Genomic DNA, 16,251 nt, shown 5'->3' with positions numbered 1-16,251 from the left:
TAACTTTTACATGAAGCACATCTTCCAACATATTTCACAATTTATCAGAGCCTCCCTGGTCCTCTTCAGACACACCTGAAGTGCTGATTCTATGAAACCTTCATTCCCATTGGCTTTTCACCCCTTGATTACTTAGTTCTGCAGTGACTAGGTCTAAAAGCAGAGTTCTATCCTTTGTTTAAAGTCCCATTTAGGCACAATGTCTGTGGCATTCAGTTCATGAGATGGAATTAGATAGTCATCTTCCAGATGTCCTCTGTCTTTTGCAAAAGCTAGCATTCATTGCCCATACAATCCTTACAGTGTGGAAGTAGAACATTTGGCCCATCAAGTCCACACTGACCCTCTGAAGAGCATCCCATCCAGACCCACCCCATTTCTGTAACCCTGCATATCCCATGGCTAATCCACCTAGTCAGCGCACTGCAGGGCAATTTAGTATGGCCAATCTTGCTAACCTGCACATCTTTGGACTGTGGGAGGATACCCATCCAGACACAGGGAGAACATGCAAACTCTACACAGACAGTTGCCTGAGGAATTGAACCCAGCTCCCTGGTGCTGTGAGGCAGCAGTGCCAAACACTGAGCCACCATGCTACCCCATCTGTAATTGCCCTTCAAAAGATGATAGTGAGCCACACAGTGTCCTGCTGAATCATTTCAGAAGGCAGCTAGGAGTCAAGCAAATTTCTGTTGGTCTGGAGCACTTCAGCCAGGCAAAGAAAGCAGCTTCGGTTTTTACAATAATCCAGTGACGTGATGGTCACCATGACTGAGACAAGCATTCATTCCAGATTTATTCATTAAACTCTAAGCTCCACCAGCTTAGAGTCGGCATCTTGGTAAAGAGTTAGTCCAAGCCTGTGGTTTACTTATCTAGTAACATTCCCATTTGTGGGAATGTGGACATGGCTGGCTGAGCAAGCATTTATTGCCTGTCCCTAACTGTCCTTGAGAAGGTGGTGGTGAGCTGCCTCCCTGAACCACTGCAGTCCACCTGCTCTGGGCTGACCCACTTTGGGGGAGAATTCAAAGATTTTGGCCCAAAATCTTTTGTTCCATCATCACCATGTCTGTAAGAGGTGAATTGATTCCTTCCTGTTGTTGTGTCTTTGTGATTATTTCATGTTTATCTTGCCATCAGTACAAACTTTTTTCTGTCTAGACATGACCCAACTCCTTGAATGGAAAGAAAAGCTACTGTTTATTCATTGAGGGAAAGCAAATCTTAGCAGGACTTAAACACTTAATGGTAAGGTCCTAGGGAGTGTTGCTGAACAAAGAGTCCTTGGAGTGCAGGTTCATAGTTCCTTGAAAGTGGAGTCACAGGTAGATAGGATAGTGAAGAAGGCGTTTGGTGTGCTTTCCTTTATCGGTCAGAGTATTGAGTACAGGAGTTGGGAGGTCATGTTGCGGCTGTACAGGACATTGGTTAGGCCACTGTTGGAATATTGCGTGCAATTCTGGTCTCCTTCCTATTGGAAAGATGTTGTGAAACTTGAAAGGGTTCAGAAAAAATTTATAAGGATGTTGCCAGGGTTGGAGAATTTGAGCTATAGGGAGAGGCTAAACAGGCTGGGGCTGTTTTCCCTGGAGTGTCAGAGGCCGAGAGGTAACCTTACAGAGGTTTACAAAATTATGAGGGGTATGGATAGGATAAATAGACAAAGTCCTTTCCCTGGGGTTGGGGAGTCGAGAACTAGAGGGCATAGGTATAGGGTGAGAGGGGAAAGATATAAAAGAGACCTAAGGGGCAACTTTTTCACCGAGGGTGGTACTTGTATGGAATGAGCTACCAGAGGAAGTGGTGGAGGCTGGTACAATTGCAACATTTAAGAGGCATTTGGATGGGTATATGAATAGGAAGGGTTTGGAGGGATATGGGCCGGGTGCTGGCAGGTGGGACTAGATTGGGTTGGGATATCTGGTCGGCGTGGACAGGTTGGAGCCAAAGGTCTGTTTCCATGCTATATATCTCTATGACTCTATGATTCTATGAGGTACTTTCATGGTGTGCTCATTTTCCAATCTACTCCTGAGCATTTAACAGTGGCAGCGTACAGAAAATGTCTTTTTTAAAAAAGACAGACCTCCTGCAAAATATTTCTTAGTTTGAAAGTGTCAAGTTGCAGTGAGCTCTCAAAAGGTTAATGCCTCCTTATACGTATTCAAATTAGCCTTATTGTGTTCCCTAGCAATTCCATGGAGATATGCAAATTAAATACGGATTTATGCATCGACATTCACAAATTTACTCCCAAGTTAGTGTTACTGCAGCTTGAGTTAGCTAATCCTTTATGATTTAAACTGTAACAGGGCAATATAAAATATCTCAACTTGAGAAGGAATGTGGGACTTATAGAGTAATCTTTAATGGCTGTTACGATGGAGATTGCTAATTTTCTCGTGTTTTAATTATCTAGGAGTAACACATAGCTCAACAAAATGCAATCACGGCCAATTACTAATTGAAAATTGACTGAAGATAACGGTATTAAAAAAGACTAAATAAAAATTGAACTAATTGTTGTTATTTTCTAGCATTGCGATCTTCACTCTTAGCACTAGGCAGGGCATTCTGCAAATTAATGGCATTGCTTTTTGGGAGCTATTTATAGGTGGCAGCAGTGTAAGTGTGCCAGGTGTACCTACCTGCAGTGAGGAGATGTCAGGAGTCTGAGCGGAAAAGGGATAAAAACCCAAACACCAAAGAGAAAGGAACAGGTAAGGTTTGTGATTTCATTTTTGATATTTTTAAAATTGTTATTTTAAAAACGCTAAGTAGCTATTTGTTATGGCATGATTGAAGCTACAGAGTGTTACCATATCTTGCAATTCTAACCATGACCCCAAAGCAATTGAACGTAGCTTGCAGCTTTCTTTCGCTTATCATCTGACTATGAAATGAATGTTTTGTTGTGCATTTTAGACACTTAATGCTATGTAGGGCAAAGAGACAAATATGTAGAATGACGGAACGTGTATTGAATGTGCCATAAAATCGAGCATCTATAATCTAGTTCAAGATGTAATTATACATCAACATTGCTACCTCCGGATCCTTCAAAGACCACTCTGCAAATTGTAATCAGCTCAGAACACTTGATTGATCTAAATCTAAATGTGATCACTCCATAAATTTCTGTACATTATAAAATCCTAAAGAGTTCAAACACTCATTCTTTTTTCCATTTTTTTCAGAAATAAGTTAACTCAGCACAGGTCAAGAATATTCTTGCTCTGCGTGATATAACAGCACATGAGGCAACACTTTAGTGTAAGGAAATCTTTCATTTGTGACGCTCTGTAGGTCATTTTGCGAATGTGAAGTTTGAGGACTCTACCAAAAATATGGATTTGTTTTGTCAATTTGCCTGCGCAGTGAGGATCAATTTTGACCCCATTTTGATAACATATTGATAATTCATATTGGCCATCAATATGGGTATGTCAATTCACTGCTCTGTATGAAGATTGTTGTCAACTTCCTCTGTAAATGAAAGATACTACAGGTTCTGCCTGGTCTCATGCAGTAGGACAAGACTACTTCCTAGTCTAACTTGAAAAATCTCTTGTAGTTAACAAGATATGGCTTATAGCAAGCAGTTACCAGTCACCTTGATATGATAAACTTTGTGACAGAGACTTTGAGGTGAACTAGAGGTTCAGTCCCAATCCTTCAAGACCTTGATGGGTAGGTCATTTAGCATTGAGATGAGGAGAAATTTCTTCACCCTGAGTTTGTGGAATTCTTTGCCACAGAAAATGGTTGAGACCAAAACATTGAATGCTTTCACAAAGGAGTTAGATATAGGTCTTAGGATTAAATGGATCAAAGGGTATTGGGGAGAATGTGATAACATGGCACTGAGTTGGATGGTCAGCCAAGATGAAATTAAATGATGGAGCAAACTCAAAGGGCTGAATGGCCTACTCCTGCTCCTATTTTCTATGTTGCAAAGCTGTGCTGCCCCGGGTCCCTATGGCACTCCTCAGTATTAATACTTTCAGAGCCAAACACAATAATGTTTATCATCATTAACTGGGTGAAAATCTAACAGATTTTAACTGTCACCTTTTACAGAACCCATTGTAATTTCAATTTGAACATAGAACAGCACAGGAACAGGCCCTTTGGCCTATTATGTCTGTGCTGACCATGATGATATTCTAAACTATTCCCATCTGTCTGTGCATGACCCAGATCCCTCTATTTCATGCCTGTTAATGTGTCTGTCTAAATGCCTCTTAAACAATGGTATCATATCTACTTTTACCACCTTCCCTGGCAGCGTGTTCCAGGCATCTATCATGTGTAAAAAACTCTCCTTACACGCCTCCTTTAAATTTTTCCCATCTCACCTTAAACCTTATGCCCCCTGCCGTTTGACATTGCCACCCTGGGAAAATGACTGTCTATCCACTCTGTCCATACCTCTCATAATTTTGTAGACTTCTATCAGCTCACCCCTTAGTCTCTGACGCTCTAGTGAAAACAATCCAAGTTTGTCCAACCTCTCCTTATAGTGAATACACTCAAGCCAGGCAACATTCTGGTAAACCTCTTCGACACCCTCTCCAAAGTTTTCACATGCTTCCTATAATGTGGTGATCAGAAATGCACACAGGACTCCAATCTGGTCTAACATGGCTTGCCAACCCTTATACTCAATGCCCCGACTGATGAAGGCAAGCACACCGTGTGCCTTCTTTACCACAATTCTACTGATTCCTCCTCCCTTTGTCAGATTGTATTGCCAAATGGAAAAATAAGTGTCTTCCCAGGAACCTTGTAAGAATTCACTTCACTCTGTGGCCACGGTTAGGCTTTGTTCCAAGAGCTCAGGAACAACAGTGAAATAAAAGTTAATAACCTTCATGTTGAGGAAGTATTTATCCACATCCTGAAGAGCCTATATTAAATAGAGGTTAATGCAGATCAAAGGAAATGGTGGATGGAGACATAACTGACACAGAGTATGAGGCTTGTGGTCAATTGATGTCAATGATTTTAGCCCCAGTATAACCTCCTGAATTCCTCAGGCCATAATCCACGGCTTAAACTATCTTCAGCTGCATCAAACAATGACGTTCCCTCCACCTTAAAACAGATATGGTGCTGTTTGCTGTTCCGAAATGCAAAAGGACAATGGCTCCCAGGTACATTGGCAAGTCAGATCTGAAATTGGCTCAGAGAAATTATGCAAACATTAATGGCCATTTCAGTGACTGTAAATCTGATGCCAATGGGATTCCTGTTCCTTCCCATATTTGCAAGATTCGGACTTGAATGTGGGCGATCTGAAGTCTGTAGATCATCCAGAAAATGGCTGTGCATTTGGTAATGAAGAAGAAAGCTGTAGACTGAAAGCAATGCTAATAGTCACATGGATGCAACAGTGGCAAATGGAGTTCAGTCGAGAGAAGTGTGAGGAAATACATTTGGAAAAAGCAAACAAGGCCACAAAATGCAAAATAAATATTAGGATGCATGGTCCCTGAAGGTGACCTGAAAGATAAATAAGGTGGTCAAGAAGGCATTTAAATTCTTGCATTTGCTAGTCCAAAGATGTGCAGGTTAGGTGGATTGACCATGCTAAATTGCCCCAAAGTGTCCAGGGATGTGGATTAGCTGTGGAAAATGCATAGTTACTGGGATATGGAGGGGTTTGGGTCTGGGTGGAGTGCTCTTTGGGGGGTCAGCGTGGACATGATGGGCCGAATGGCCTGATTTCACACTATGGATTCTAGCTGAGTCATAATTTATAAGAACACAGAGAATATGCTGGAACTGTTATGTAAAAAAACATTGGTTCGGCCACAGCTGCAGTATTGTGTACAGTTGTGGTCACTGCACTATGAGAAAGATATGATTGCACTGTGAAGGCATAAAGGAGTTTCATGAGACCTTTGACTGGTAAATATTTGTTATGAAGAAACATTGGATTGCTAGGAATGTTTCTTTGGAACAGAATAGGAAGTACAAACTGAAGTGTATATAACTCTGAAAGGTGTAAATGAAGGGGATAGGCCCTATTACCTTGGTTGAGGGGGTTCATAACTCAAGATCGTCGATTGAGGATAAGATGAAAGAAGTTTAGAGAGGTTTGGAGGGGAACAGCTTTCACCCAGAGAGTGACGGAGATCTAAAACTCAATGTGTAAAAGCCTGTGGTAGAGGCAGAACCCTTGTCGCATTTAAAAAGTACATTGCACTTGAAATGTTGCAAATTACTGGTTTATGGACCAAGACCCAGACAGTGGAATTCTGCTAGATGGCTCCTTCTTAACAGGCATGGACATAATGGGCTGATTGACCTCCTTCCATGCTGTAAATATCTGTGATGGCACAGTGCCCTACTTACAATTCCTTTTATGATAAAACGTGAGCTTGCATGAAGGATCTGCAAATAACATAGCCATATATCCAAATTAAACAGCAGGTGGAAGAGATTAACATACTGCAATAAAAATCCCATACTAATTTTTCATCTTTATCAAATCATTTATGTCAGAGCAGTCTTAATATATAATTGGAATGTTAATCTATTAAATCAGTACATCCCTGAGAATCTAAATGAGAGTTTGGTACTCTGAGTCATATGCTGTCATTGCTAAACCGTGTATATTTGTATTAGTTTTAGATGTATTCCATAATCAATCTGGTCCAGCTTGAAAGAAACCATTGAAGAGAGTGAGCAATTCTGATCTGGCCACTAAATTCTGAAAGAAATTGTCTAGACTTTTAAAAATGGAACAGTGCTGGCAGCCTTCTGCAGAGGGTTGTGCTTGCAGAGAGAGAATGTACGTCAGCTAAACCAATATGAGATCCACGTGGGCCAGGAATGTAGGACACTGAATTGTTATATGCATCTGTCACTGTCATCCAATATTAAAAGAGGTCCAATATTTTCATACTCAAGACTTTTCAGTATAACCAAATTCACTCTTTGCACTACATATAGAATTACAAAATCACAACATTGTTAGGGTGCAGAAGGAGGCCATTTGGTCTATTACCCTCTGAGCATTTTAACAGTAAAAAATTTCTGCCTAATCTTGCTCATTATTTCTATTGAAACAATCACCCAATGACCTCTTGAATTCCTCAATCAAACCTGCCCCCACCACACTTCCAGACGTTACGTCCCAAACACTGTGTGAAAACGGTTTATCTCACCTTGCATACATTTCTTTTGCAAGATCTTTTGTATATAACTGTAACAATAAACATAATTTTAGAGAAAATAACTTGTTTGTAGCAGTCGGGCGAAAGCAAATTTTGGTGGTTGCTGGAAATCTGGAATAAAAATAGGAAGTGTTGGAGAAACTCAACTGGTCTGGCAGCATCTGTGGAGAGAAAACTAAAGTTAACATATTGATCCTGATATGAACCTTCTTAAGAACGTAGGAGGGCTGGAAACTGATGCCTTTATTGAATTGACAAAGGAAGAGGAGGAGTTAATAGGTGACGTTGCTCAGAGCAAAAGGCAACGAGAGTGATTATAGTAGCAGAGAAGAGATGCAGATGCAGTGCCTTGTTGGCATAGGTTTTTTTTCAGCAGAGGTATTAACACCTGCCATTAACATCTATTCTGCATCTCTGCATCTCCTCTACTACCATTCGCATTCAAATTGTCTTTTCATCTGGATACCCTTGCCAATTCCAGTTGCTACTCCTCCCTTATTGTCAACAGTAAACAAAATACCATTTCCCCTTTAATTCCAAAGGACAGTCATATTGAATTCAAAACATTTAACTCTGATTCTCTCTCCAGCGATGATGGCAAACTTGTTGAGTTTCTCCAGCACTTTCTGGTTTTGTTGCAGTTTATAGCACAATCAGTGGTATATGTTTCAGTCTACAACCTTCTGACCTTCATTCAGGCTCAGGCTCAGATTTCCACATGACTTTTAAACAACATTTCTTGTTTATCTGTACATGTCAGCAAGCCTATACAGCGACATGGTCTCAGCTATACATGTTCCAGTTTCCAAGCACAGGTCCATCACATATCCACTGAGGTCATTGTCACTGGCTTTAAGGGTGATAAACACAGAAATCTTCATAACATTTAAGGAGTATTTAGATATGCACTTGCAATGTCAAGGCATACAAGATGTGCACTTATAGACAATAGACAATAGGTGCAGGAGTAGGCCATTTGGCCCTTCGAGCCAGTACCACCATTCATTATGATCGTGGCTGATCATCCACAATCAGTATCCTGTTCATGCCTTATCCCCATAACCCTTGATTCCACTATCTCTAAGAGTACGATCCATCTCTTTCTTGAAAGTATCCAGAGACTTGGCCTCCACTGCCTTCTGGAGCAGAGCATTCCATATATCCACTACTCCGGGTGAAGGAGTTTCTTCTCAACTCTGTTCTAAATAGCCTACCCCTTATTTTCAAACTGTGTCCTCTGGTCCTGGACTCACCCATCAGCTGAAACATGCTTCCTGCCTCCAGTGTGTCTAATCCATTAATAATTTTATACGTCTCAATCAGATTCCCTCTCATCCTTCTAAACTCAAGTGTATACAAGCTCAAACGCTCCAATCTTTCAACATATGATAGTCCAGCCATTCCGGGAATTGACCTCGTGAAAATACGCTGCACTCCCTCAATGGCCAGAATGTCCTTCCTCAAATTTGGAGAGAAAAATGGCACACAATACACCAGGTGAGGTCTCACCAGGGCCCTGTACAACTGCAGAAGGACCTTTTGCTCCTGTACTCAATTCCTCTTGTTATGAAGGCCAGTATGCCATTAGGTTTCTTCACTGCCTGTTGTACCTGCATGGTTGCTTTCATTGACTAATGTACAAGACTTATTAAAGCACTTATAAAAACTTATTAAAACACGTGGAATTCAAATAGGTTTGAATCACAAATGATTTTCGATACAAAACAAGTACATCAGGGAGCAATTCCACACTGGGATGGTGGGACAGACATACATTCATTGAGCCCATTTTTCAGATATCTCAGATTGCCTCCTGAATGCTAAAAGACCCCTGTGCCAAACTGACCTTCCTTGAGGAGATTAAGTACTGGGCTTTTTCCACTCCAGTGGATTTGTCAGTTGTGATTTTCAGCTCCTAAATCTTTGCTGACAAGTCTCTATTCCCTCAAGGATCCTCAGATGTACATTGTTTGTATCCTGTAACCTGGTCTTCAGCAGTTTCCCAACACAGATGTGAAGCTTACTAGCCTGGAATTCCTAGATTCATTGCTCACTGATTCTTAAATGCTAGGTAATACTTGATTTTCTCTAGATCATAGCCATTTCTGTGTTTTATTTATGATTCAGATTTGATTTAGATATCTTCAGATTCATTCTTTCAGCTTTTGTGTATCATATTGTATTTTTCTCATCCCTGCAAAGGTTATGTATTTATAGGTTAAATCTAGAATTTGGAAAGGCTTGTGTTGAACATCGCAACCATTTCTTAATCTCCTTCACTTCTACACAGCTCATTAGAACTTAAGGGACAGGAGCAAGAGTAGGCCATTCAGCCCATTTAGCCTTCTCTGTCATTCAATGAATTTACGATGTTAACGCCACTTTCCTGTCTGTCTACCATAACCCTTCACATCTTCTCAACCAGAAGTCCAACTCAGCCTTAAATAAATAAGTGACCTAGCCTCCACGGAGGCCCTTTCTGTTTAGAAACATAAAATATAGGAACAGGAGTAGGCCATTCGGCCCTTTGAGCATGTTCCGCCATTCAATATGATCATGGCCGATCATCCAACTCAGTTCCCTGTTCCCACTTTCTCCGCATACCCATTGACCTCTTTAGTCCTAAGAACTCTATCTACATCTTTCTTGAATGTCTTCAATATTTTGACCTTAACAGTTTCCTGTGGCAGAGAATTCTACTATGCTCTGGGTGAAAAACTTCCCCTTCTTCTTTGCCCTAGAAAGCCTACCCCTTATCTTTAGACTTTGCCCGCACTCCCCAGTCTTCAAGAACATCATACCTGCACATACCCTATCTAATTCCAATCTAATGCCCCTTATTTGTCTAAACTCCAGTGAACATAGTCCTAACCAATCCAGTCTCACCTCATATGTCAGTCCTGACACCCGGGAATCAGTCTGGTAAACCCTTGGTGCTCTCCCTCAGTAGTTAGAATTTCCTTCCTTAAATAAGGAAACCAAAACTGTTTACAATTCACTAGGTATGGTCTTATCAATGCACTCTACAGTTTATAGAATGCCTACAGTATAGAAACAGGCCATTCAGCCCATTGAGATTACATCAACTCTCTGAAGAACATCCCATCCAGACCTGCCCACCCCCCTCCCCCCCAACTCATATCTCTAACTCTGCATTCCCCATGGGCTTATCATCCCACCCTGCACATCCCTGGACACTTTGGGCAATTTAGCATGGTCAGTCCACCTAATCTGCACATCTTTGGACTGTGGGAGGAAACCAGAGCACCCAGAGGAAACCCAAGCAGACACAGGGAGAATGTTCAAACTCCACATAGACAGTCACCTGACGGTGGGAAGTTGCAGCCAGGAATCTCAGCTCCTGCACTCGAATCTTTTCACGAAGAAAGACAACATAACATTTGCTGTCTTCATCACCTGCTGAACCTGCATGTTAACTTTCAGCAATGGATGCACAAGGATACCCAGGTCTTATTGCTTTCCCCCCTTCCTCAATTTATTACCATTCAGATAATAAACTGCCTGCCTGCTTTTGCTACCAAGGTGCTAATCCCATATTTATCCACATTTGACTGCATCTGCCACTTATCTTCTCACTTTCTTAACTGGTCTATATTGCACTGAAGCTGCTCTGCATCATCCTCACAGCATACTCTCCCACTCAGCTTTGTAAACTTGGTGATATAACATGTAGTTTCCTCATCTCAATCTAGTGATATAATCTAACATATATTGTGAAAAGATGGGCTCCAAACACTGATCCCTATGGTACCTCACTAATCACTCTGAAAAAGACCCTTTACTCCTGCTGTTTGTTTCCTATCTGCCAACCAGTTCAAGACATGTGGGCTGTAGGATTGGGGTTTAGGACCCTCTCGTTTTCTTGGTCCAACAAAATTCTTTTTGAAAAGCCCATTAAACTGGCCCTTTTGGAGTCAATTCCAAAAGGAATCATAGTGTCTGGAAAATACAACAACAGACACTGTAAGCTCTTGCCCATTCCTCTCTAAATCACTGTTGGTGTCTTACAAGAATCCGAAGTCCTGGATATATGTTGCAAAACAGCCTCGGGACTTTCCAATAGCCTGGGATATGCCCATTTTAACACCTGCCTGATTCAAATGGGCTAAATGAGTGCATTAACTCCTCGCTAGACTTTCAACAAACTTCCTTCTGAGTCACGCACTGTGCTGACTAGAAATTATATCATTGGCTTCTTCATTGTCACTGAATCAAAATCCTAGAACTCACCATCTTCTGAGAGCACTATGCCAATACCTTCACCACATGGATTGCAGCGGTTCAAGAAGACAACTCACGAGCACTTCTGAAGAGCAATAAATATTGACCTTGCCAACGATGTCAACAATTGCCATAGATAACCTTCTGGGGACTGGGTTTGAATCCCACCATGGCATGTTCAATTTGAATTCAATAAACAGCTGGAATTAACAATCGAATGACTACTATAAATCCAAATTGTCGGGAAAAATCCATCTGATCCATTGATGTCCTTTAGGGAAGGAATCTGGGCAAATTAGGGATGGGCAATAAATGCACCTTCATCCTGTAAATGAATAAAGGAAAAAGAAATCACATTCCTAAGGACTGATATCACTCACAGTGCTGTTTGTTTAGGGTAGCAGGGTCATTTGGGTCTCAAGAGGAGGTGACTCTATGACTCTGGGTGTCTTAATGCAGTTGTAGACGCATTGTTTATTAATGTCTGGATGTACCTGCCTCCTCATGATCTTCGAGTAACTGCCAACGGTGGAACCAGCAAAGTTTGATGGTGATAGCAGAAAAGCAGATAGCAAGAACAACAACAGCTGTTTCCAGGCAGAGGATCTGTTGAAAGAGGTCTTCAATTTCCTTAAGGTGTTCCGGATGAAGACAATGGGAAGCCACCTCATAGTCTTCTTCCCTGTCACTGAAAATGGGAGGCTCCTACTGAACCTGAAGAAGAAAGTGCAAGGAAAAATAAGTGGAAGTTTTGCCCTGATGGAGATCTTCACTCCAATACTGTCTTATCATGAATAGAAAGTTCCATCCTTTAAGACTTTCAAAAAGCTCAAGGAGATGATACCAGCTGATCTGAAGAGTTTATATTTGTATTGCATTTTCTATCTCCTCAGGACATCCTAAAGAGCTTCGCAGCTAAAGATTACTATGTTTAGTGAAGAAGCAGTCATAGAGTCATAGAATCATAGAGATGTACAGCACGGAAACAGATCCTTCGGTCCAACTCGTCCACGCCGGCCAGCTATCCTAAATTAATCTAGTCCCATTTGCCAGCATTTGGCCCATATCCCTCTAAACTCTTTGTATTCATGTACCCATCTAGATGCCTTTTAAATGTTGTAATTGTACCAGCCTCCACCACTTCCTCTGGTAGCTCATTCCATACACGTACCACCCTCTGTTTAAAAAGTCCCTTAGGTTCAAACCTTTCATCTCCCTACCCTAAACCTATGCCCTCTAGTTCTGGACCTATCCAACCCAGGGAAAATACCTTATCTACTCACCCTCATGATTTTATAAACCTCTATAAGGTCACCCCTCAGCCTCCAACGCTCCAGGGCAAACAGCCCTAGTCTATTCAGCCTCTTACAAGAGATGAAACCCTCCAACCCTGGCAACATCCTTGTAATCTTTTCTGAACTCTTTCAAGTTTCACAACCTCCTTCCTACTGGAGAGAGACCAGAATTGCACGCAGTATTCCAAAAGTGGCCTAACCAATGTCTTGTACAGCCACAACAAGACTTCCCAACTCCGATACTCAATGCACTGACCAATAATGGAAAGCATATTAAACGCCTTCTTCACTATCCTATCTATCTGAGATAGTTCCTCCACTTTTGAGGAACTATGAACCTGCACTCCAAGGTCTCTTTTTTCAGAACCTTACCATTAAGTGTCTAAGTCTTGACCTGATTTGCTTTTACAAAATGCAGCATCTGACAGTTATCTAAATTAACTGCTATATGCCACTCCTCAGCCCATTTGGCCCATCTGATCAAGATCTCGTTGTACTCTGAGATAACCTTCGCTGTCCACTACACCTCAAATTTTGGTGTTATCTGCAAACTTATTAACTATACCTTCCAGGGTCACATCCAAAACATTTATATAAATGACAAAAAGCAGTGGACCAAACACTGATCCTTGTGGCACACCACTGGTCACAGGCCTCCAGTCTTAAAAGCAACCCTCCACCACCTTCAAGCCCGTTCTGTATCCAAATGACTAGTTCTCCCGTATTCTGTGTGTTCTTACCTTGCTAACCAGTCTATCAAAGAATTCAATCAAGTTAGTGAAACATGATTTCCCACATGCAAAACCATGTTGACTTTCTCGAATCAGTCCTTCCCTATCCAAATGCATGTAAATCCTGTCCCTCAGGACTCCCTCCAACAACTTGTTCATCACTACCATCAGGCTCACCGGTCTATAGTTCCATGGCTCTACCTTACCACCTTTCTTAAATAGTGGCACCATGTTAGTGAACCTCCAGTCTTCCGGCACCTCACCTGCGACTATTGATTATTAAAACATCTCAGCAAGGGGCCCAATCATTTTCCCAGCTCCCACAGAGTTCTCGGTTACACCTAATTTATCGACTTTCATGTGTTTGAAGATATCCAGTTCCTCCTGCTCTGTAATATGGACATTTTTCAAGATGTCACCATCTATTTCCCCACATTCTATATCTTCCATGTCCTTCTCCACAGTAAACATTATTGCAAAATACCTGTCTAATACCTCCCCCCATCTCCTGCAGCTCCACACAAGGCCGCCTTGCTGATCTTTGAGGGGTCCTATTCTCTCCCAAGTTAGCCTTTCATCCTTAATGTATTTGTAAAAACCCTTTGGATTCTCCTTAAGTCTATTTGCCAAAGCTATCTCATGTCCCCTTTTTGCCCTCCTGATTCCCCTCTTAAGAATACTGGTTTATACTCTTAGAAGGATTCACCCGCTCTCTGTTGTCTATACTTGACATTTGCTTCCTTTTTCTTAACTAAAACCCCAATTTCTCTAGTCATCCAGCATTCCCTACACCTACCAGCCTTTCCTTTCACCCTAACAGGAACATATTGTCTCTGGACACTCGTTATCTCATTCTTGAAGGGTTCCCATCTTCAAGCCATCCCTTTATCTGTGAACATCTGCCCCCAATCAATTGTTGAAAGTTCTTGTCTAATACTGTCAAAATTGGCCTTCCTCCAATTTAGAACTTGAACTTTTAGATCCTGTCTCTCCTTTTCCATCACTACTTTAAAACTAATAGAATTATGGTCGCTGGCCTCAAAGTGCTCCCCCAATGACACCTCAGTCACCTGCCCTATCTTATTTCCCAAGAGTAGGTCAAGTTTTGCACCTTCATCCATAGGCACATCCATTTACTGAATCAGAAAATTTTATTGTACACACTTAACAAATTCCTCTCCAGCTAAACCCTTAAGACTATGGCAGTCCCAGTCTATGTTTGGCAAATTAAAATCCCCGACCGTTACCTCCCTATTATTCTTACAGATAACTGAGATCTCCTTACAGATTTGTTTCTCAATTTCCTGTTGATTATTGGGGGGGTCTGTAGTACAGTCCAAATAAGGTGATTATCCATTTATTATTTCTCAGTTCTACCCAAATAACTTTCCTGGATGTATTCCCAGGAATATCCTCCCTAATTACAGCTGTAACATTACCCTTTACCAAAAATGCCACTCCCCCTCTCCTCTTGTCCCCCTTTCTATCCTTCCTGTAGCATTTGTATCCTGGAACATTAAGCTGCTAATCCTGCCCATCCCTGAGCCACATCTCTGTAATTGCTATGATATCCTAGTATTGTAGAGTCATAGAGTCATACAGCACAGAAACAGAGCTTTCAGTTCAACCAGTCCATGCCAAACATAATCCCAAACTAAACTAGTCCCAACTGCCTGTTCCAGGCCCGTATCCCTCCAAACCTTTCCTATTCATCTACTTATGTAAGTGCATTTTAAATGTTGTGACTTTGCCCACATCCACTACTTCCTCAAAAAGTTCATTCCACACACGAACCATCTTCTGTGTAAAAACATTGCCCCTCATATCTTTTTCAAACCTCTCTCCTCTCACCTTAAAAAATGTCCCCTAGTCTTGAAATCCCCTATCCTGAGGAAAGACACCCACCATGAACCTTATCTATATCCCTCATGATATTATAAGCCTTGAAAAGGTCACCTCTCAACCTCCTACATTCCAGTGAAAAAAATCTCAGCCTATCCAGCTTTTCTTTATAACTCAAACCTTCCATACCCGGCAACATCCTGGTAAATCTTTCTGAACCCTCTGTAGCCTAACAACATCCTCCCTATAACAATTGTTTTGCAACTTGTTATCAACTAATCTATGCACAGTCAATGCTCCTTACACAACAAGTGATCATTTGGTGTATCCTTTGGGGTTGAGGAGTCAATGGTGAGAGAGTTCAACAGTGAGAGCACTCCATATTCCCTCACATTAGAGCCAAGGAATCCTTTACATCCAACTGAGCAGGTAGATGGGGCTTGATTATCTTCTTATCAAAAGTGTTCAGTATTTTCTCAGCATTGGTTCATTTTTAAAATTATTTCATGGAGTGTGGGCCTGCCTGAGAATTAACACCAACATTGCTGCCCCTCTCTCATTGCCCCTGAAGTGAGTGGCTTACTCAGCTGTTCCATAGGGAAGCTAAGAGTCAACCGCCTTGCTCTGTGTCACATGTAGGTAAGGGCATTAATGAAGCAAATTAGATTACTTACTTACAGTGTGGAAACAGGCCCTTCGGCCCAACAAGTCCACACCGACCCGCCGAAGCGCAACCCACCCATACCCCTACATTTACCCCTTTAACCTAACACTACGGGCAATTTAGCATGGCCAATTCACCTGACCCGCACATCTTTGGACTGTGGGAGGAAACCGGAGCACCCGGAGGAAACCCACGCAGACACGGGGAGAATGTGCAAACTCCACACAGTCAGTCGCCTGAGTCGGGAATTGAACCCGGGTCTACAGGCGCTGTGAGGCAGCAGTGCT

At 41.7% G+C, this 16,251-nt stretch overlaps 1 protein-coding gene across 1 annotated transcript in view; it reads left to right on the top strand.

Moving 5' to 3' along the window:
- Positions 1-2,310: 2,310 nt before the first annotated feature.
- Positions 2,311-16,251, top strand: part of LOC122565389 (uncharacterized) — a 132,211-nt gene continuing 118,270 nt past the window's right edge. Inside the window, exon 1 of the mRNA XM_043721322.2 lies at positions 2,311-2,726. The gene's annotated coding sequence lies outside the window, so the exon portion shown is untranslated. The remainder of the gene's footprint in view (positions 2,727-16,251) is intronic.

This window comes from Chiloscyllium plagiosum, unplaced genomic scaffold (genome assembly GCF_037043375.1).
Source record: "Chiloscyllium plagiosum isolate Xiang-an unplaced genomic scaffold, Cpla_swu_hap1 HiC_scaffold_28, whole genome shotgun sequence".
Taxonomy (NCBI): Eukaryota; Metazoa; Chordata; class Chondrichthyes; order Orectolobiformes; family Hemiscylliidae; genus Chiloscyllium; species Chiloscyllium plagiosum.
This window is presented reverse-complemented; position numbering and strand designations above follow the sequence as displayed.